Source organism: Hemitrygon akajei, chromosome 5, assembly GCF_048418815.1.
Source record: "Hemitrygon akajei chromosome 5, sHemAka1.3, whole genome shotgun sequence".
NCBI classification, from domain to species: Eukaryota; Metazoa; Chordata; class Chondrichthyes; order Myliobatiformes; family Dasyatidae; genus Hemitrygon; species Hemitrygon akajei.
The window spans coordinates 20403820-20428570 of record NC_133128.1 but is presented as its reverse complement, the minus strand read 5'-3'; the positions used below and the strand labels follow the sequence as shown (position 1 = coordinate 20428570).

The 24751-nt window shown below is 40.8% G+C and overlaps 1 protein-coding gene across 3 annotated transcripts in view; it reads right to left on the bottom strand.

The window, feature by feature from the left end:
- Positions 1 to 24751, bottom strand: part of erg (ETS transcription factor ERG) — a 278454-nt gene that overhangs the window by 173280 nt on the left and 80423 nt on the right. The window lies entirely within an intron of this gene.

Genomic DNA, 24751 nt, shown 5'->3' with positions numbered 1-24751 from the left:
TTCTACCCCTTAGTAGTAGTAATGTGATCACTCGGGTCGAGTATGATGTTCTCCTCACAGGTTTTCTATTGGTGGGCTCTTGGACAGCTGTAGAGGCCAATCAGAGATCCACATATTCTGGTGCAGTGTGGGCAAGAGTAAGTGGTGGCTGTGGTTCGAGGTTGTGTCTTTTGGTTATTCAATCTCTCCCACAGCACCACAGAGGTTGATCTCATGTAGTGCAGCTTCCTCTTGAACAGATTTCCTCCAGGTGCATCTATTGAGTGCAATGTCTTCCCAGTTTTTAGATGTAAAGTTTGAATTTCTTCAGGCTGATTTTGATGTTATCTTTGAAGTGTTTCTTTTATCCACTAGGGGCTCACTGACCTTCCTTCAGCTGGGAGTAAAGGACCTGTTTGGGGAGACGTGAGTTGGGTATTCAGATGATATCATCTATCTATTGGATTTGGTATTCATCATGTTGGAGACGCTGTCTCCTCCAGTATGCTGGTGTGGAACTGAATCATGGATCACCTACCATAGACAACTGAAAGCTCTGGAATAATACCACAAAAGATTTTGAGGATCAGCGGAAGGGGAGATGCCCCTTGCCAACTTTAACTCAAATGCCTGAGTCCAATTAAACAATTCTATCCCACTTCCTAATCTTCAAAACCATCAAAACTGCAATCAAACTCGGGATCGGCTAGTGGAATAGGGACACTTACTGCTTCACCAGGCTTGGCCCTCAGGGACACCAGAACATCAGTATGCTCAAGCCTGCATGCACAAGAATGGTCTGGTTGACAAGCCAGCAACAGTGTACCTTCTGCAGCGGAAAAGGCCCAGAGTTCCCAGTCCCTACTGCCAGCTCACCTGAAGAACCAAATTCTCAGTGACACTTCATACATTTATTCAGCAGAAAATCTGTTCTGCAAAACAGGAAAGGTCCAGATAAAATGCATGTGCAGGAATTCATTACTGTCGCATGCTCGATTATAAGCAGCTGGAAGAGATTTTCTGGTTAAGCAATAATCATATTTTTTTGTAGAATGTATTGGCCTTTATTCATAGTGCAAGATTTATAAAATCAAAAAGGTCTGCAGTCCCAGGCACACAGGCTGCTGCACAGATTCTCATTGTCTGAGTTAGACAGTTTTTGATGGATAATGTGCATGAAGATTCACTTCCTGGTTTATTGTGGTCTGTTCAATATAATCCCTCTGCTCAGATTAAAGGTCAGCAACATGTAGCATCTTCCTCCACAGATACAACCTGGCCTTGTGGGTATCTCCAGCAGCCTCGTTTACTTCACATTTTTAACAGCTTCTATCTTCAGTAGCTTGCAGCTCCACCAGCCTGCCCAAGGCACCTCACCTTCGATCGATCTACGATTCCTATTCATCAACCTATTTACAACTCATTATCAGCCTGCTGTAACCTACTATTGCCCTGCCTGGGCCACTTCAACAACAACCAAAGGTCCTCATTGTTAGTCTGAAACTGTTCACTGTCAATCTCTCCTAAGCGCCTCACTAACTGATGCCTGAGGCTCTGACTGCCAAACGGTCCAGGACCTCTCACTGTCAATCTGTGCAAGGCCCCTAACTGTCAATTTATCTGAGACCCTCTCGTCTTCAATCTTATGAATATGCAAAAGTTGCCTTTTAGACTTCATTATTAGACCACACCTGAAAAATTGCTGAGGATCAGAATCAGGTTTAATATCACTGGTTTATATTGTGAAATGCGGTGATTCCTGGCAGCAGTGCAGTGAAGTACACAATAAAAAGCTATAATTTACAATAAGTATATACAATTAAAAAAATTCAGAAGAGCAGATCATCAAGTGGACTGAGGGATGTGTTCTCCTCTAACCTTTTGGTTTGATAATCTAGGGTGGAGATACATCTCTACCAAAGGAAGTGTAAAGGTGTTCCATCTCTCCTTAGCCTGCAGGTCACCCTTGGGCAAGGTGCAGCACCTGCTTAGCCCCCTGATCGGGGTCACGTGAAGCCAAAAGAGCAGGTGGTGGATGGGCTGTGTGAGCAGCTGGTGATACAAGACCTGGTTATGTGACCACTGACACCAGACGGACAGTCTCTGAAGAGTACTGATAATGGCTGGGCTCACCCGTCTTGTAAAGACACTGCCCAGAAGAAGGCCATGGCAAACCGCTTCTGCAGACAAAATTACTAAGAACAACCATGATGATGGAAAGACCATTATCACCTGTGTCATACAGTGTAAAGAGCGAGTGAATCTACCCTTATCACTCCAAGTTCTAGATTTGTTAATTATCTCAAATGCCTCTCCAAACTTTTATATGAAGCTAACTCACGACAACTGTTTCCAATTTAAACAGCTATTGGTTTTCTTTTGCTGTGGATGGTAATTGACTTGCCATATGTTTTAATTTCCTATAGGTCATAGATTAAGGCAATGGTCAGACTGCACTTGGAATATGGTGAGCAGTTTTTCGTTCCCTTATCTAAGAAAGGCATTGCAGGCATTGAAGAGGGTCTAGAGGAAGTTCACCCGAATGATCCCGGAAATGAAAGGGTTAATGTATGAAGCGCATTTGATGGCTCTGGGCCTGTATTTACTGGAATTTAGAATAATGAGGAGCAATCACATTGAAAACTATCAAATACTGAAAGGCTGAGACAGAGTGGATATGGAGAGGATGTTTCCTATAATGAGGAAGTCTAGGAGCAGAGGGCACTGCCTCAGTATAGAAAGGCATCAATTTAGAACAGATAAGAAGAAATTTCTTTAGCCAGGAGGTGGTGAATCTGTGGAATTTATTGCCACAGATGGTTGTGGAGGCCACGTCATTTGATATACTTAATGCAGAGGTTCATAGCTTCTTGATTAGTGAAGGTATCAGTGGTTTGGGGGAGAAGGCAGGAGAAAAGGATTGAGAGGAATAATAAATCAGCCATGGTGGAATGACAGAGCAGACTCAATTGGCCGAATGGCCTAATTCTGCTCTGATGTCTATGGTCTTATGGTGATTATGCATTAAAAAATGCATAACAATTTAAAAAAACACAGATGACAGCACTGATGTAAAATCAACTTTAATAAAGTAATTCTAAAGCTTCATTGATGCATATTTAATGTTGTGTTTTTAATAAAATACAAAAATAAATCCAGCATTAATCCATTTATGGTTTCAATAAGTGAATTAACATTTTCACCAAACTAAAAGAGGATATCGTCAATCTTTCTTAACAAGTTATCAACAGAGATTTCCAAAATGCCGTCATCCTTGGCTGTAAAAGATGAGCAGCATTTCAACTAAAACTTGCTGAGGTTTCACTTTTAAAACCCAGGCTGCATTAACTTCTGATAGATGTTACCAGCAGTCAGAAATGATTCATACAAAAATAAAGAACTCAGACTGTTTGTCAGAGTCAAAACCCAAATCAGTCAAGTATGCTTTTGAAAGCTTTAAATAACTCAAGAAGAATAAATCAGGAGAGCTCTATGAATTGCACCTTAACAGGTCATAGCTGTTGGCTCTGCAACTACTTCTAAGATTTACGGCAAAGGTACTCAATCCAAGGAGAAGTAATCCCTATATCATTAAAGCATTTTAATGCTACTGAATCACATTGTCAAAATAAACAGTGTGTAGTAGACACCATACTAAAAATCATTCTGTAGAACACTATGATGAAGAAACCCTTCATCCCACACATTGTGCCAAGTTAATTAAGCTAGTAGATAGATAGAAACTTTATTAATCCCAAAGGAAATTACAGTGTCACAGAAGCATTACGAGTGCACAGATATACAAATATTAGAAGAAAAGTAAGAAAGAATAAAATAGGTCACCTTAAAAATAAGATGTACAAGATTTACAAGTCAAAGATTATAAGATTTGCGAGATTTCCAAGTCCACACTGATAAGATGGTACTGCAAGAATTGCCATAATATTATACAGTAACAAGTGCACAATCACACTGTCCAGATAAGAAGTAATGGTAGCATTGCATAGTATCGGACCCACTGCAATTTGCCTATCGCCACAATAGATCAACGGCAGATGCAATCTCAATAGCTCTTCACGTGGCTTTACACCACCTGGACAACACAAACACCTACGTCAGGATGCTGTTCATTGACTATAGCTTAGCATTTAATACCATCATTCCCACAATCCTGATTGAGAAGTTATAGAACCTGGGCCTCTGTACCTCCCTCTGCAATTGAATCCTGTGCGGATTGGTGAAAACATATCCTCCTCACTGATGAACAACACTTGTGAACCTCAGGGGTGTGTGCTTAGCTCACTGTTCTACTCTCTCTATACCCGTGACTGTGTGGCTAGGCATAGCTCAAATATCATCTATACATTTGCTGCTGATAAAATCATTGTTGGTAGAATCTCAGGTGGTGACAAGAGGGCGTACAGGAGTGAGATATGCCAACTGGCGGAGTGGTGCCGCAGCAACAGCCTGGTACTCAACGTCAGTAAGACGAAAGAGCTAATTGTGGACTTCAGGAAGGGTAAGACAAAGGAACACATACGAATCCACATAGAGGGATCAGAAGTGGAGAGAATGAACAGTTCAAAAGTACCTGGGCGACTGAACCTGGTCCCAACATATCGATGCAGTTATAAAGAAGGCAAGACAGTGCCTATACTTCATTAGGAGTTTGAAGAGATTTGGTATGTCAACAAATACACTCAAAACCTTCTATAGATGTATTGTGGAGAGCATTCTGACAGGCTGCATCACTGTCTGGTATGGGGGGAAGGGGGGGCTACTGCACAGGACTGAAAGAAGCTGCAGAGGGTTGTAAATTTAGTTGGCTCCAACTTGGGTACTAGCCTGCAAAGTACCCAGGACATCTTTAGGGAGCGGTATTTCAGAAAGGCAGCGTCCATTAAGGACCTCCAGCACCCAGGGCATGCCCTTTTCTCACTGTTACCATCAGGTAGGAGGTACAGAAGCCTGAAGGCACACACTCGGCGATTCAGGAACAGCTTTTCCCCTTGTATCCGATCCCTAATGGACACTGAAACTTTGAACACTACCTCACATTTTTAATATATATTATTTCTGTTTTTGCACAATTTTTAATCTATTCAATATATGTATACTGTAATTGATTTATTATTAATTTTTTCTTCTATATTATGTACTGCATTAAACTGCTGCTGCTAAGTTAACAAATTTCATGATACATGCCGGTGATAATGAACCTGATTCTGATTCTGGTATTGTGATAGAAGGGTATGGTAAACAGAGCTAAACAGATCTTAAACAGAGCTCTGGGCCTAACCAAACTATCCTTTCTGTCTACACAATGCCCAAATCCTTCCATTCTCTGCATATTCATGTGTCAATCTAACAGCCTGTTAAACGTGTCTGTCATTTTTGCCTCCACTACCCCTCTGGCAGTGCATTCCAGGTACTAATATACTGTACAGTTAAGGGAAGCAAACTTCAGCTCGTCAGGCTTTCTAATCAGCACTGCAATTCATTTGTACTGTGGTTGATCTGTACCTTAACTTCATTAGTTCTGGATATCTGTATAACTTTGTCAAAGAAAAGAAATCTATCATTCTCAGTTTTGAAATTTTTAACAGATGCCCCCAGACCTTTTGAGGAGGTAAGGGTCCAGATTTCAAAGTCAAAGTAAATTTATTGTCAAAGTACATGTATGTTACTATATACTACCTTGGGGTTCATTTTGTTGCAAGCATTTTCAGGAAAATAAATACTGTAGAATTTATGAAAAACTACGCACAAAGGTTGACAAACAATCAATGTACAAAAGAAGACAAAATAAGCAAATAAAATATAAATTATACTGAGAACATGAGCTATAGACTCATAAGTTATAGTGTCCTTGAAAGTGAGTCTGTAGGTTGAGATCAGTTCAGAATTGAGGTAAGGAGTTATGCACGTGGTTCAAGGGTCTAACATTATTAATAATTAATATTATTAGTATTAATTGATATTATTAACTATAGGTACAAATATTAATACTCTGTTTATGCAATTCTCTCTCTGCCAGAACTGAAATGTTGTCTTGATTTCTTTCCATACAGATGCTGCCTGACAAGTTGAATTTTTCCAGTGTTTTCCAAGTTTTCATTCAGATTTCCAGCATCTGTAGTTTTTGTGCTTTTCGATCTTTTATCATTTTGATTCATTCCATATGATATCAAGTAATGACTGAATACAACAAAGACCTTGGACCAAACAGCATCCTGGTGCTATCAAGCTATGCTCTGGAACAAGCTAATCCATGTGAGTAGAGTTACCACATTGGCTATGTTATCTGGCAATGTGGAAAACAGTCCAGTTTTATCCTTTTCACAAAATGTGTGACAGATCCAAACAGGCTTATCACCTCCCAGCTGGTCTACTCTCCCTCCAAACTCATGATTATTCAGGCTCTGCTCTCCCAGCCCTGATAAAGGGCCGCGGCCCGAAACATCGACTGTTCATTTCTTTTCCCTAAGGAGGAGAAGGCAGCAGGCTCGTGGGAGAATCACCACCTAGATGCTGCATACCAGCATAACGTGAAAATATATCACATTCCCTTCACCACCTTTAGGCCCAAACCCTACAGTTCTCTACACAGCTGTGTAGTGGGTATCTTCAAGGAGGCAGCTCACCACCACCTTCTCAAGAGCAATTAGGGCGATGCTCACCTCCCAAAAATGAATACACTTACAATAGAAAGTATTTATTACTGTACATACACGTGATCAATGAGCTTAATAATAATTGATGGTTTAGGGGACCGTGCCACTCCCACTTGCACACATACTTGGAATCTGAACCCAAATTTGAATCTCTTGTCTTTGATAACCTTTTATAACTGGTTGTGAAGAAATATAATCTGATTCAACAAGATTCCTGATCCCAGATCAAATACTGAATATCTGTAAGTTCACTTGTTGTTACTATACAGGAAACTTGATTCAAACAGACCACTTCAAGCTTGGTCTAAACATTCCAAATTTGTCCAGATTTATTGCTCATCCCTTGACTAATAACTAGTTCATTGACAATGTTAAAAGATGATAGTACTAGCAACGCACACAAAATGCTGGAGGAACTCAGCAGGCTAGGCGGCATCTGTGGAAGAAGGTACAGTCGACGTTTCAGGCTGAAACCCTTCAGCAGGACGGATGATAGTAGTATATATTTTAGAAATCATATTATTTCCCTTCAGAATTAAGTTATGTTTGGCTCAATTGCTGAATGGATGAGTGATTGAGTGACAGTAGTAGATATTTATAGATTTTAACAACACACACAAAATGCTGGTGGAACGCAGCAGGCCAGACAGCATCTATAGGGGAAGCACTGTTGACTTTTTGGGCCGAGACCCTTCATCAGGACAAAGATAGATTGTCATTTTTTTATACAACTTACAGACAGCCCAAATGAATTCCAATTCAGGAATAAAATAGCAGTGCACATTCAGATTCAGTGTCTGTCTTAAATATATGTAAAGTTTTTAAATGTTTCTGAAGGAACCTAAACATTGTTAAACTCACTTGTGATGATTGTTCCCCCCGCGGCATGTCACATGACATGGCCAATCATGGTATTTCCATGACCATTATTGTTCTTGGCAAATTGTTCTACAAAAGTGGTTTGCCATTGCCTTTTCTGCACAGTGTCTTTACAAGATGGGTGACCCCAGTCATTATCAATACTCTTCAGAGATTGTCAGTGGTTACATAATCAGGACTTGTGATGAGCACCAGCTGCTCATACGACCATCCAGCACCTGCTCTCATGGCTTCACATGACCCTGATCAAGGTGGGGGGATGCTAAGCAGGTGCTACACCTTACCCAAGGGTAACCTGCAGGTTAGCGGAGGTAAGGAGTGCCTTACACCTCCTTTGAATCTGAATTGACTTTATTACTTACATCCTTCATATACGAGGAGCAAAAATCTTTACGTTACGTCTCCATCTAAATGTGTAATTTATAGTAATTTATAATAAATAATATGTACAACAGGATACTCAATATAACATAGAAATACAGTTGTGTCAACATTGAATTAAGCAGTCTGATGGCCTGGTGGAAGAAGCTGTCCTGGAGCCTGTTGGTCCTGGCTTTTATGTTGCGGTACCGTTTTCTGGATGGTAGCTGCTGGAACAGTTTCTGGTTGGGGTGACTCGGGTCCCCAATTATCCTTCGGGCCCTTTTTACACACCTGTCTTTGTAAGTGTCCTGAATAGTGGGAAGTTCATATCTACAGATGTGCTGGGCTGTCTGCACCACTCTCTGCAGAGTCCTGCGATTGAGGGAGGTACAGTTCCCATACCAGGCAGTGATGCAGCCACACAGGATGCTCTCAATTGTGTCCTTACAGAAAGTTCTTAGGCTTGGTAGAAATGTATCTCCACTCAAGATCCATACAGTATACTATTAATGAAATAGTTAATTAGTTTAATTAATTTAAAAATGGATGAGGTTATACTATACATCACAGTATCTATAATTGTGTGATGTGTAATATGTTTATATTTGAACTTTTTCATCCATTATTTAAATAGTGAGACCACAGTTTTTCACAACTATATTAATGTAGATAGGATAACATTTTAAAATGTATAGATAACACAAAATGCTTGGAAGTGTGGTAAATGATAAATAGGACAGTAACTTGCCACGAGGAGGCACAGATTTGTGAAGTGTTAGTGCAAAAATGAAGTGATTCAGTTTGTCAGAAATTATAAGGAGAGACAATATAGACTTCATGACCAAGTGTAAATAATTCACAGGAACACAGGAAAGTAGGAACATAAAACCTTGAAAATGATAGGGTGTACTAAAACAGTAGGAAGTTAGATGGAAACCTGGGATTCATAAGCAGGAATGTATATAGACATAGAATATTAAAAGCAGTAAAGTTATGTTGAACCTGTATAAAATACTGATTAGACCTTAGCTGTGCTTCATTCAAGTCATCCATTTCCCTTATGGATGTGAATATTTAAAAAATAGTTCCAGGTGTAAATGTTAACTGGAAATTCTGTGTTTGTTCTCCCAGGAGTAAGCATTCAGTAGACATGTAGTGAAATGTACAAGAGTATGATTGGCTTAATTAGAATAAGTTGAAAGGTGTTTTCTTGTTTGGATGTTTTGAACTTCGAGTAAAATCTATTAGGGTAATAAGAGATAAAATTTACTTGGGAAGTAAATATCTGTGGAAACAGAATCAATTGGTGCACTCATGAAGGAATTGGAGAGTTTTGGGGACAGAATATGCTCCAGGTCCATGGGAGAGTAGAATCATAGGATTAGATTAGTCTTGGAGGTTGCAAGCAGAGGATCAATGTACCACAACATTGTGCTTTCTTCTATCTTGAAACTCTCCTATGCCCCTTACAGGCAGAGTATTTCACATCACAACAACATGCTGAGGAAGAATAAATCTGTTCACCCAGAGTTGGTTTTTTTTGGACCCAAAATCAGTGATCGTAATGAATGGTGCAGAAGGTCTGGAAGGCTGAATCACCTGCTTCTGCTCCTGTGGTGTTACGGTTCTAAAAATGGAACATGCTCAGAAAATGTGCCAGTTATTGTGGCCTTGAAACAGCTTCAACAAGGCAACGACCAACTCTTCGCCAAAGGATATTCTGAGAAAGACCACACCCTGTACGGTGGTTACTGCTTTCACTAGAAACATTCCTCACTCTGTTCTCTGAAATCTTTCCAAAGTATACAATTCATAGGAACTCATTTGGAGGATTTGTATGTTAGGAACTGGATCAAGACTGCAGTGTCATTTATAAAGATACACTTCTGTGTGTTGATGTGAGTAACTTTATTAGTAACTCAACCTGCTGATAGATTGAATTTATCATAAATCTGGCTTAAATGACTGTTATAACTGAGGAATTTCTTTAGCTAGAGACTGATGAATCTGTGAAATTTGTTGCCACAGGCTGTGGGGGCCACGTCATTAGGTAGATTTAAGGTATGAAGGGTTACGTGGAGAAGGCAGGAGATTGGGGCTGGGAGGGAAATGAATCAGACATGCTGAAGCAGTGGAGCAGACTCAATGAGCCAAATGACCTACCTGCTCCTGTAACTTATGGTCCTATTGTCATCTTCTGATTATGTGGGGATTCAGTGAAATTTCTACACAGAGCAAATGAACAGGGAGGTAGTTCTTCCAAGATGATTAACACTAAGTGTTGTCTTTGTTTACATGAAGTCTAGGATTTTATGTCTAATCCACTTACACACGAAGAGGGATTGGGAGATTGTTGTGATTAATATTCTGATGTTTTTATATAGTAGATAGGGAGAAACTGCGTCCATTAGTAGGGCAATAGTGAAGGTGAAGCCAGAGATATTGAGTCAAAAAAGCTCTAGGTGAACAGATTTATTTTTTCTCAACATATTGCCTGTAAGAATGATAGGTGAGTTTCAACCATGATTTACAGACGAGATTCACTAAATATATTTTTGTGTAGCAATATGTCCCCTGATTTTATTCTATTAAGTATGGGGATATTGAAGGCAAGATCCTCACTTCCCTACTATAAAGAAACTTTAGAAAAAAAAGAAACTTTATAAAAAAAACTTTAGAAACTTCTTCACACAGAGAGTGGTGAATCTGTGGAATTCTCTGCCACAGGAAACAGTTGAGACCAGTTCATTGGCTATATTTAAGAGGGAGTTAGATATAACCCTTGTGGCTAAAGGGATCAGGGAGTATGGAGAGAAGGCAGGTACAGTGTTTTGAGTTGGATGATCAGCCATGATCATACTGAATGGCGGTGCAGGCTCCAAGGGACGAATGGCCTACTCCTGCACCTATTTTCTATGTTTCTATAAAGCACACCTACTGACCACAGTACCGGGAGCTGACCTAACTTTGTAACCACTTCATCATAAAAGCAGTAACTGTGACATGCTGTTGCATAACCCACTAAAATCCAACCCAATAAAGAGTCTTGACCTGAAACATTGACTCTTTATTCCTTTTCGTAAATGCTGCCTGGCCTGCTGAGGTCCTGCAGCATTTTGTGCGTATTACTCCAATAAAATCCTTCTGCATTCCAGACCCTAACCAATACCTTGGAAACCTCAAGGAGCAGCTTCACCTCATCCAAAGTACTGCTGCTGATTGGCAGGCTCCATGAAGCTATGCTCTCTAATTAGTTCCTGGGTGTCAGCATCTCAAAGGATCTACCCTGGGTCCAAAATATTGATACAGTCATGATGAAGGCCCAGCAATGCCAATTACTTAGTAGGAGTTTGAAGAGATTTGGTATGTCACAAAAACTCTAGCAAATTTCTAGAGATGTCCCGTGGAGAGCATCTAACTGATTGCATCACTGTCTGGTATGGAGGCACAAATCTACATTATTGAGGCTGTAGAATGTTGCAAACCCAGCCAGCCCATCATGGGCAGAAGCCTCCCCTCTACTGAAGATATCTTCAAAAGCTTCATTAAGGACCCTCATCATCCTCTTCTCATTACTACCAGCAGTGAGGAGGTATAGGAGCCTCAGGAGGCTCTCAATGTTTTAGGAACAGCTCCTTCCCCTCCACCATCATATTTCTGATATGTCCGTGAACCCACGTACACTACCTGAACATTCCTCTTTTGCTTTATTTATTTTATTTTAATTGTAATTTACAGTAATTTTTTTATCACTTGCACCGTACAGCTGCCATGAAACAACAAATTTCATGATATATACATCAGTGACTCTGATACTGTTTTCAGATTCCACAGCAATGCCAGATTAAAATTCATGTTCTTGTATTCCAATCACTTCATTGCCCTAATTCCATCACCCCATTCCTCCCCTCATTTAGTAATCCCTTGCTAGCCAACAGGTATCTCTGCATTCTAAAACATAGCTTCTTCCCTGAATTCCTTCAACTTTCTATGCAAACCAAAAGGAGAGTATTGGGAAGGAATGGACTTTGATTGCCCTAACATCAACCCAGAGACAAGGTGTAGAGAGATCAAGATTCCTAAATCACATTGAAGACAATGTGAGGAGAGGGAGACGGGGGGGGGGGGGGGGGGGCGGGGGCAAGCAATCAATTCTGAATTTAGTTTTAGTGAATGCTTGGGCAAACAAAAGGAGTTTTGGTGGCAGGGCATTTTTGTGGTTGTGGTCACGATTCGATTAGATTGAGCATATTGATGGAGAAAGAAAAGATACAATAAAATATAAGGCACTAAATTTGGAAAAGGCCAGAAGTCCAGGCAAATTAAGTATAAGACTATTACAGGAAGCAAAAGAAGAACTGGCTGGTATTAGCAAATAAAATCAAGGGTGGGCACAGGACTATATTTGTCAATGTGGAGCTGAAAGCAAGTTTGTAAATCTGGTGGAGCAAAGGAGGTTGGGAATGGGGAGGGTTAGCGCGGGTGCAGACACACCCGGCCCTGAGACTTCAGGCAAGGCTATTTGATTCCAAACAACTGGTTTATTGATCATGACAGAATGTCTTTCTGATGCTTCCTACTTCCTCCCCTCTCCCTTCCACCTTTCCCACCACTGTTTCCCTTTCCCTGCCCTCTTCCCACTCTCAGTCCACAACAGAGACCCATATCAGAATCTGATTTATCGTCACTCATATACATCATGAAATTTGTTTTTTTATTTTGTGGCAGCAGTACAGTGCAATTCATAAAATTACTACAATACTGTGCAAAATTCTTAGGCTTCCTAGCTACTATTATATATACATACACCTAAAGCTTTTGCACAGTGCTGTACATTCCCTCCCCCCCCCCCCCCAAGACTATATGAATTTCCTCCAGGTGCTCTGGTATCTTCCCACATTCGAAGGACGTCCGTTTAGGGTTAGTGAGTTGTTACATTACCACCAGAAGCATCACAACACTTGTGGGCAGCCAGGCACAATCCTCGCTGATTTGATTTGATGCAAACAATGTATTTCACTGTATGCTTCAATGTACATGAGACAAATGAAGCTAATCTTTAATCTATCATCTCAAGGAATATCTGAGATCACTAGATGCATAAAGGTTTTGAAAACAATCAACACCCTGCTGTAACTTTAAAGACTGATGGTTAGAACTAGCCACAAATCTAGCTAAACTGTTACTCTATAGTTGCAACATTAGTGCCCACCCAACAACGTAAACAATTGTCCAACATGCTCTCTCAACACAATGTAGGACAAATCCAGTCTGGTTAATTATCTGACTGTCAAGTCTAAGCAAAATGACAGGTGCTGTCAGCAACAATTCTATCAATTGGCACTTGCTCCTCAAAAATATCCTCATTGGTGTCCATTTTGGTGTGCTTCAGGTGGACATCACAGGCTTGGCCCAACATAGCAATTAGAGCCAGAGCAGACTTAATGTCCTCAAGCTGGGAATGCCCTTAACATTAAGGCAACATTTGACCTTGTGTGGTATGAAGTTTTGGGCTCCTTATCTTAGAAAGGATATACTGACATTGAAGAGGGTTCAGAGAAGATTCACGAAAATGATTCCAGGAATGGAAGTTCACTGTATGAGGAACATCTGGCAGCTCTTGGGCTGTATTCCCTGGAGTTCAGGGGAATGATTCAAGATTCAAGATTCAAAAACTTTATTGTCATTCTAACCGTACATCAGCTCTGCAGGGCAGAATGAGACAGCATTTCCCAGGAGCAGTGCAATCATAACATAACAAGTGCAATACTAAATAATAAACATAACAATAAATAGTAAAAACACAACAGCCACATGTCAGTTAAAAACAAGTTATAAGTGTCCAGTGCAAGTTAAAAGTGTCCAAAGTTAAAAGATGGGGGATCTCATAGAAACATTCAAAATGCTAAATGGCCTGAACAGATTAGATATGGTAAAGTTATTTCCCATGGTAGGGGATTCTAGGACAAGAGGGCCTGACTTCAGGATTGAAGGATGTCCATTTAGAACAGAGATGCAGAGAAATTACTTTAGCCAGAGGGTGGTAAACCTTTGGAATTTTTTGCCACGAGTGACTGTGGAGGCCAAGTCACTGGGTGTATTTAAGGCAGAGATAGATAGGATCTTGATTATCCAGGGCGTCAAAGGGTATGGGGAGAAGGCAGGGGAGTGTGGACGATTGGAAGAATAATATCAGCCCAATATTGAATGGTGGAGCAGACTTGATGGGCTGAATGGCCTACTTCTGCTCATATATCTGATGATCTTATAAAGGTCCTGGTAAGATTGACATCAATGGGCATCAAGGGGAAAACATTCCAATGGCTAGAGTTATATCACACAAAGGAAGCTGAGTTTAATGTTATGGAGTGGTTGGGCACATAAAAGGAGTTTTGGTGGTGGGCATTTTTGTGTTTGTGGCCATGATTTGATTAGATTGAGCATATTGATGGAGAAAGCAAAGATAAAATATAATATAAGGCTTTAAATTTGGAGTGTGGCAGGGTAGCATAGGTAGCTGTTAGTGCAATGCGTTACAGCATTAAAGCGCCAATGAGCCAGGTTCAGTTCCCACTTCTATCTGCAAGGGGTATGTGTATTCAACCCGTGACCACTTCAGTTTCCTCCAGGTGCTCCAGTTTCCTCCCACATGCCAAAGTACCATATCTTAGTAGGTTAATTGCTGACATGGTGTAACTGGGTGGTGTGGCTTGTTGGGACACGAGGACCTGTTACCATACTGCATCTCTAAATAAATAAAAAATGTTGACATATGCAAATACATACACAGACAGGCTAGTTGGCAGAAAAATGGCAAATTGGAACAATCAGAGAAGTTTGAGATAATACGCTTAAGGTTGTTCAGTAATCTAGACAATACATGATAAGACCATAAGACATAGGAGCAGAATTAGGCCATTCAGCCCATTGAGTCTGCTCCACCATTCCGTCATGGCTAATCCCAGATCCCACTCAACCCCATACACATATATGATAGTATGGCAGAACAGAAGGACCTTAAAATACATTTTGAATTTTGAACTTGGAATAAATTTTAAAAATAGCAGGAGAGGTTGATAAGTTGATTAAAATACCTACAGGAAATATTCCTTTCTTTGCTGAGATTATCAATTATAAAGTTGTGCATAATACTAAGTGTAGTGCAGTTACAATGAAGATAAAACTACACTGGAAATGATGCAAAAAAGATTAACATGAAATTTCAAGTGCTGTATTTATCTTTGGGAATAGATTGAATGGACTGGAGTTGCTTTCAGCGGAACAGGGGAAGCAAGGAGGAGACATAATTGAGGTTATTAACTTATGAAGGATCTAAATGCAGTAAATAAGAGGAACTTGATCCCTTGCAGAGGGGTGAAATACCAGAAAATATTTCTTTAAAGTAATAGGATTAGAATGGAGTTTAAGAAAATATTTTTCACCTGGACTGTCTAGACTCAGTGCCCAAGGTGGTGGTGGAGCCAGAAAGCACCATTATATTCAAAGTATACTTGAAATCTTGTGACCTGAAGGACTGAGGACCTAGTGCTGGAAAATGGAATCAGACTAAGTAACTCTCTTTCGACGCACAGACATGATGAGCTGATTGACTTCCTTCAATGTTGAGAACAAGATATATTTATGTATTTTATATCTCTAGGCCTCTTCTATTCATTATTTTAGATTTTCCTTAAAGCCTCCTTGACCACAGGATTAACAAAAAAATTCTAGTATTCTACATTGGGTCATAAAACAGGCCATTTGGCCCATCTAGTCCATGCTGAACTATTAGACTGCCTAGTCCCAACTACCTGCACCCAGACTGTAGCCCTCCATACCTCTCCTGTCCATGAACCTATCCAGATTTCTCTTAAATGGTGAACTCAAACCCACATCCACCATTTCATCTGGCAGTTCGTTCCACACTCTGACCACCTTCTAAGTGAAAAACAATTCCCCCTCATGTTCCCCTTAAACATTTCACCTTTCACCCTTAACCCATGTCCTGTAGTTCTAGTCCCATCCAACCTCAGTGGAAAAAGTATACCTGTAGTCTGATTGAATCAATTGTTGTCTGACTTTGTAATGATGAAATGATCCCTTCATCTTCGTTCTGATTGCCTTGCTATGTTTTTCCTATGTTTCCACTATTCATAATTTTATCTCTACCATCTAAATTCTGCCTCATATGTTTACATCTGTTCCCTGAGCAATACCTTAAAAATAAATGTGCCACTGTTATTTTAAACAAGCACATTAATTTAATTAACAGGAGAATATCTCCAGATGCTGGAAATCCATGTAACACACACAAAATGCGGGAAGAACTTAGCAAGCCAGGCAGCATCTATGGAAAAGAGTACAGTCGACGTTTCAAGCTGAGACCCTCCGACAGTTTTTGTGTGTTACATTAATTACATTAACTAATTGTGCTTCCATTATAAAACAGAATTAAAGAAAACATTGCATTAATTTTGATAACCTCAGGAATCAATAAGGTACTTTAAAAAGCAGAATAGTTGAAATATAGGAAACATGGGAGCCAAAGTATATCAAGCAAAGTCCCACACAATGTATAGTGAAAGTCATCTGTAGTTAATGTGTAACTAGATGACTATCATTCAAGATCAGTCAATATTTATTTGCATATTAAGGAAAATTCTCCTTTATATTATTACCATGGATTTTGGATCTTTGACTGAGAGGACAGGATTAATATATTATTGATTTAATATATTATCTCTACCCATGAAGATCGAGAGGGGCACAAATTCGACTGGGCATCGGGCAAAAGCCATGACACAAACATAAATGCAGCATGCAAGAGAATTCCAAGAAGCATGATTTTCCGTGAACAATTCTGTAACTGGACGTGTTGACCTCAATCCTGCTTATGAACCAATGAGGGCAAAATTCCAGACCACACCACACGAAGTTCGACATGCAACGAATCAGTGAAGGATTTCCTCCATACATTACGAATGAGTTTCATAATGATGACCAATCAGCTGATTGACAAGTATTCAAAGGCCCAAGCATTCAGAGGACACATCACAATTAACAGCGCACTGTAATAGAATGTTTGCAAGTAAATCGCCAAGATCAGAGAACAACTCAACCAAACCATATGATCTAAAAATAACACTACATTGCACATTTCAGAGCTCTCAGCTTGCTTCAGTAGCGAGTCTTGAATAGTTGCTGAACCACTAAAATAAAGTGGCATTAAATAAATGGCATGCTACAGCAGAAAATGACTGTGAACAGAATAGAGAGGTGCATCATGGTAAATGGACCTTAACATCAGCACATCTTTTTATTCTTCGCATGGTCTCTCAATGGGGCAGATGGGGCCAACAAGCAACATCTATGAATCAAGACTGAGCAGATGTAGCGTCTCAGATTGGTCCTACAACATGCCGATTAATTTTGATTCCGGTGCAGCGCCTGGGAGCTTGTGATCCGAATTTGTGTTTCCAAATAAACGGTGTTGAAGTGGCTTCTCCTTAATGTGGGTTAATGTGGGTGGCGGGTTTCACACCCACATCCTGCCCCGAATAAAATCAGCAACGCTGTCCTAACCATGGACTCATCTGGCTTTCACCATAATTTTACAACACATTCCCTCTATTTAGCTTCACACGAAAGTTTTTTTTGAAATTATGAAGACTTATTTCAAAAATAAAAGAAGTTAGTTTTCCTCTTCCTTCCTTGCACAGCTCCCCCACCCTCTTGCCTCACCCCACCCACTCACGTCCGCTCCATACATCTCACAAAATAGCACATGTAAAATATAAATAAAAAGGAACAGTCTTTACCTCCAGTCGCAAGTGTGGCAGAAATGTGTGGATAGCTGCGGTTGTTTGGACATCTGGAGAGCAGAATGAGCTGCCTGGGCACGTGAGTATGTGTGTATGTCTCTGCCACATCTTGGTAATGACACCCTCCTGCAGATTCCTGTCCTATAAAACTCCCGCAATATCTCTGCAATGTCTGCTCATATTTTTCCCATATGTACGCAATAGTTAGATCAGTGAATGTGACCAGACATCAAATGCACACTACAGTCTGCACAAGGCTCCAATAGTGCTATCTACTTGAGGGGAGTTCCCTTCTTAAACAATTCTGCCTAGAGTTTGGGCTTCCTTCTCCCTAGCCCTTTTTGAAACCTGTAACCTGAGTGCCACAGTAGCAAGGTGGTTGGCACGACGCTATTCAAGCTCGGGGCATTCCGGAGTTTAGAGTTCAATTCTGGCACCGTCTGTACGTCCTCCCCGCAGAACGTGGGGGTTTTCTCTGGTTTCCTCCCACAGTCCAAAGACGTACCGGTAGATGGATTGGTCAGTGTAAATTGTCCTGTTTAGGATTAACCAGGTTTGTCAGGGGTTGTTGGAGCAGTGCGCCTCAAAGGGCAAACTCCATACTGTATCCCTAAATAAATAAGACAGACCGCTACAGGAGCCTTGAAAAACAACCAGCTGTGAAATTTTAGTCTATCCAACATTCTGTACAGAAATTCAGGACATATTCTGAGGCATTTTTAAATAAATATACGATGCAGTTAATAGAATATATTATTTTCCGATTTCAGATTCAGAAATATATATCACATGTACATCAAAACATACAGTGAAATGCTTCATTTGAGTTAGAAAACACACACAAGGATAGGCTGGGGGCAGCCCACAAGCGTTACCGTATATCCTGGTGCCACCTGTGTTCACTAGAACAACACAGAACACATTAGAGCAGAAGACAACTAACAACAAGACAGCCAAAGAAGCCCTGTTCATCCCTCCCACCCACTCACCAATGAGCTGAAACACTAAATCTGAACCTGAATCCAAGACTTATCTGCAAGTCACTGCATAAATGCAAACACTGCTAAACACCCGATAAATATTCTATCTATTGAGTGAGTTGCAGCTATTTTACTTTTCTTCTTGTTCATTTGAAGACTTATTTTCTCACTTAGCCATCATTGCCTTGAGTAAAAATCATACCAGTACAAGACTAGATTGAATGATTGGGAATGTGGTTAATATGGTAGAAAATACGTCAGTCATGCTAACTATCAGTGACTACACAAAAAAAAACCATGAAATTACACTCAGGGACCACTTTATTAGATGCACCTGTACACCTGCTCTTTAATGTAAATATCTAATCAGCCAATCATGTGGCAGCAACTCAATGCATAAAAGCATACAGACGTGGTCAGGAGGTTCAGTTGCTGTTCAGAGAAAACATCAGAACGAGGAAGAAATGTGTTTGAATTGACTTCGATTGTTGAATGAGCGTTGGTGCCAGAAAGAGTTGTTTGCATAATCTCAGAAGCCAGCTGATCTCTTGGAACTTTCACACACAACAGTCTCTAGAATTTGCAGAGAATGGTGTGAAAAATGAAAAAAAAAACACAACTGAAGAGTGACAGTTCTGTGGATGAAAATGCCTTGTTAATGAGAGAGGTCAGGGGAGAATGGTCAGACTGGTTCAAGCTGACAGAAAGGCAGCAATAGCTCGAATATCCATGCGTTGCAACAGTGGGGTGCAGAGAAGCATCTCTAAATGCACAGCGCATCAAATCCTGAAGTAGATGGGCTACAACAGCAAAAGAACACAAACATAGACTCACTGGCCACTTTATAAGGTACAGGTGGTACCTAATAAAGTGGCCGTTGAGTGCATATGGGAAGGTGCCTGTCAGTAGTTGAATGGGTTAATTCCTCATAGTGAATATATTGGGAATTAGATGAGTTATTGTCTATCAGCAATTGAACGGTGGCTTTTTGCCAACTACTTATTTATTACAACACAGATGGAAACCATTCAGCCTATCTGCTCCATGCCAGGACCCAGAAAATCAATTCCATTCCCCTCTCCTATTTTGTAGGCTGCAATTTATTCTCTATCACATTCCCATTAACTCCCACCCTCCAGGTTTTTGTTCTTCTGCTACTCGCCCAAGTAAAGAATAATCTATATCGCCACCTAACCAATGAGAACGTGTTGGAATGAGGGAGGAAGACCAGGCACTTCTCGAAATGTACACAACTGGGGACCATGCATATTACATTGTCATGAGCTCTGGGGCTTTCTGCTGATGACACCACTGTTGCGGGATGTGTCAAAGGTGGTGATGAATTAGCATACGGGAGAGACATTGGAAATTTGGCTGGCTGATGTAATAATAGTCAATAAGACTAAGGAATTGATTGTAGACTTCAGGAAAGGGAAACCAGTGGTCCATGAGCCAGTGATCATCCAAGGATCAGAAGTGGAGAGGATCAGTAACTAAATTCTTGGGTTTCACTATCTCAGAGCAGCAATCTTGGATACATCATATACATATAATTTCAAAGAAAGCACAACAGTGCTTCTAATTCTTTAGAAGGCTGGAGAAATTCAGGATGACATCAAAATCTTTGGCAAAATTCTATTGATGTGGGTTGGAAAGAGTGCTGACTGGCTGCATTATGGCCTGGTAGGGGAACACCAATGCCTTTGAACAGAAAATCCTGCAAAAGGTAGTGGATTCAGCCCAGAACATCACAGATAAAACCCTCCCAACCATTGAGGACATCTGCATGAAACGTTGCCAAAGAAAAGCAGCGTCCATCATCAAAGATCCTCACCACCCAGGCCGTGCTCTTTTCTCACTGCTGCCATCAGGTCAAAGGTACAAGTGCCTCAGACTCACACCAAAAGGTTCAAGAACAGTTATTACCCCGCAACCATCAGGATCTTGAACAAAAGGGGATAACTACACTCATTCTACTTCTGGCATTCCCACAACCAATGGTCACGCTTTAAGGACTCTTTATCTTGTTATTTCATGCTCCTGTAGCGGTGTGCTACACGTAGCGCTGAAATAGCGACACTGAGTCGGGAGCTGCAGTTGCAAAAAGAGATTTATTCAAACTTCGCAGCCTCGCTTTAAAGCCTTCCTGATCCTGCCCTCCCCGGGCGGGAATGCTGTAGGGGGCACATATTCGCAGTCCCGTCCCGCGCGCGGGCTTTTCCCCTTGCTGGTGAAGCAGACTTGGCGCCCTCTTTGGGACCGGCCTCAAAGCCGGTGCGCGCCACTTTGTGAGCCGGTTCGAGTGCGCTGGGAAGTGGGTCGTCACACTCCCATTATTTATTGCTGTTTATTTATATTTGCATTTATATTCTATTTGCACAATTTGTTGTCCATTGTACCCTCCAAAAAAGAATCTCAGGGTTGTATGTGGTGACATGTATGTACCCTGATAATAAATTTTACTTTGAACTTTAAAGACCACTCCCTTTCTGTGCCTTAGCGAAGTCATTGTGTTGGAGAGAATGAATTATCTCGTGGTGTTGCTCCGTCACTCCTTTGAGGTTCTGTTGATATTCCTATGTCTAACCTCTTGCTTCTGTCTCCTCCTGGGGATCCTGCCATTCATCAAGTTCTGGGTTGAATCCACAGCTCCTGGGTTGAGTCAATGCTAACCCCCATAACAGAAAAACATAACACACTTTACAGCACCAGGGTTCACTTCCCATGTGGTGTCTGTAACCGTGTGTGGATTTCCTCCGGGTGCTCCGGTTTCCTCCACTGCACACCTAGAGAAAACCCATGCAGTCACAGGGAGAACGTACCGATTGTATGTTCTCCCTCTGATCGCATGGCTTTCCTCCAGGTGAATCGGTTTCCTCACACATTCCAAAGATGTAAGTGTTACTGAGTTGCGGGTATGCTATGTTGGCGCAAGGAACACAACAGCACATATTGTGTCCGTCACTGACACTAACAATGCACTTCACGGTATGTCTTGATGTTTACATGTAACAAATAAAGCTTATCTTAAAAAAAACATGTTGGGAACTAAACTGCAGAATCTAGCTAGATGATAGTTTGCCAATAAAGATTTTAAACTGTCAACAATTGCTATACTGAAGAACAAAATAATGGGCTTGAACAAGACACTGTTGTTTTGGTAAGTTACTCAAGATGCTGCAAAGGAGACAGAGCTTTAAGTAGATGAGATACAATCTTAGTCAGATTAAACGTGAAATTACAAATATCGAAAACAATGTGCGATGGTTGCATTGGTCTCCTCGCTGTTATATTGTTTGATATTTGATGAGTAAATCCTATTTTACTAAGGGAGCCATCTAACTGCTCACTAAACAAAAGTTGACAGTTGATCTTAGAACAGAATTATATATGTCTATTTCCCAGCAGGGAAAACAATTTGATGAATTCAATCAAAAAGCAACATCTCTGGGAAACTGGTGTTTTCATTCAGATTTAAATGGTGGTGTTGTGTGTCAAATTAAGTCGGTAAATTAGAAAATAACATATTGATTTATTAGCATTTCTCTATATAAAAAATATGCTACCTCAGTGGCTTACAGGAGGACTAGGTTCAGTCAAGGCCTATCTGAAAGGGTGTTGTCATATTTGACAAACTTAATCCAGTTTTTTCTTTTAATTCACTGATTGGTGAGATTAAAGAAACACAGTAAATAATATGGAAATTTAGAGTGCCTGGTTAACAGAACAAACCAAGAAGATGGAAGATCCATGTTCAGGAGCTGCAAGGCCAATGTGCAAACCAGATTGACATTGGGACCTCAATTAAATAGGCTCAGGACGCAGATATGAATCTGGAATTGATCAAGATCTTTTCACCCTGAAAGAAAGTAGTGGTATGTAATTCTGTCCCATTCTGCAATGTTTCTTTCAGACAGGATAGGTTACATCGTGTGGTGACATGTGAGAGGTGACATTATTGCTCATCCATTGCACTTCCCTAAAATACTAATAGGGTTTCAAGAAGTTTCGTTTTGTTGACTACTGTGGTGGAAGAAATCAGGGCTGGAGGATAAGGAACTTGCTAAAAAAAAATTATTAGGCAGAGGCTGACATCAGAGAGAAGCTCGTTATTTAGTTGTTGTTATTGGAAGAGGTCCTTGAAAATAGCCCACGATCTGAGACCACAGACATTAGCCAAACACTTTCTCCCAAGGTGAAAGTGGCTAATAGCGAGGGGAATATTTTCAAGGTCATTGGAGGAGTGTCTAGTGGAGGGGGGGAGGTGTTGTCAGAGGTAAGGTCTTTACACAGGGGTGGTGGTGGGGACAGATATATTAAGGCCATTTTAGAAATTCTTAGATTAGCACATGGATGATAGAAAAATGGAGGGCTATAGGAGGAAAGAGGTAGATTGATCTTCAAATAGGTTAAAAGGTTGGCATTGCTTTGTGAACCGAAGGGCCTATATTGCACTGTAGTGTTCTACGATCTATGTTATGATCTGAACACCAGATAGCCATTCAGAGGTTAATGATGTTCTATCAATTTTATGGAAAATGGTTATTAATTGAAAGCAAATACTGACTGCACAGAAAGTAAAGGAAAACAAAGAAGATTTTGTCAGCTCCAAAGTGTGTATTTTCTTGGGCCGTCAGTTCAGACAAGCAGAGTAAAGCGATGAATATGCTGCCCCCTCCTGCCACAGTCTATTAAAGCTGCAGTTACACAGCACCATTCTTCATCTTTGTGTCCCAAAGAGCTTTACAGCCTGTAATACATTTTGTAGCAAAGGGGCTCATGAAAAGCCCTCTCCTCCTCAAATGAACTGGATGTCAGATGTGTGTAGGAGCTAAAAATTGAAAATGCTCCAAGTGAAATTCAACCCCTTCACATCTGGCTCTAACAGAAGGAGGTCAGGTAATTAGTCTGCTCTGAAGAGGTGTGTTGGAGCTAGGCAACAAATTTGTACTGAGGCGAAAGGCTGGCTGAAGAAAAGGAAAAGCAGGCAAACAATCATTTCACAGGGAACAAGGAGGCAGGGTGGGGGTGGTGAGTTGACCAATCTGCTCAGACAGGCAGGTGTAGAGGGGATTAGCAATGTACCAATTTTTCTAATCCCAACAAAGTTAGGATCATTAATGTCTCCTCCTCCTATGCTTTCTCCTGTGGTCCACTCCTCTTCAGCACTTTACCTTTTCTGTCTGTCACCTCTCAGCTTCTCACTTCAGCCCTCTTACTGTGCCCACCTGCCTTCCCCATTCACCTGTCATTTTCTAGCTTGTATTCCCCATCCCACCTTACTCTGGTTTCTTCATTCCTTCCTTTCCCATCCTGACGAAGGGTCTCGGCCTGAAACATCGGTTCATTAATCCTCTCCATAGATGCTGCCCGATCTGCTGAGTTCCCCCAGAGTTTTGTGTGTATTCAAGATCATTAAATAAGCATCTAATCAGACTTCACATCTACCACATTGTCTTCTATAATCTTCACTAGGGGGTCCCAACCTTTTTAAATACTATGGATCTCTACCATTAGCTGAGGGGGTCCATTGATCCCTGGCTGGGAACTACAGGTGTACACAATCTCACTATTCCCCCAATATTCCAAGCTCCCTACCTGCCATGATCACTCACTCTGTCCTCTTTTCTCCACATTGCAGCCACATTCTTACCCACTTAGCAATTAACCTGTCAATCAGGCTTACCTGGTGGGTGGGAAACATGTGGAAATAAACCTGGGGCTTCCTCAGCCAAGTACAGTCCCAGTTTACTTCTCATCGAGGTCCTGGGGAAATATGAGGCTGCATGCCTATGTAATTTTGCAGCCGAAGTTCACACAAGCAACAAGGATTTCCATATTTCCCTAATTTCTTTCCTGTTTAGGTTCAATGGTTCAATGATTCCAGTTAATAACGGAGAATGTATACCGCATACAACATGAAATTCTTACTCTTCACAGACTTCCACGAAACAGAGATAAAACACCAAAGAATGAATGTCAGAACAATTTTAGAACCCCAAATACCCTCTCCCGAACCCCCATCTCCATACGTACAAACAGTATCAACCCTCCC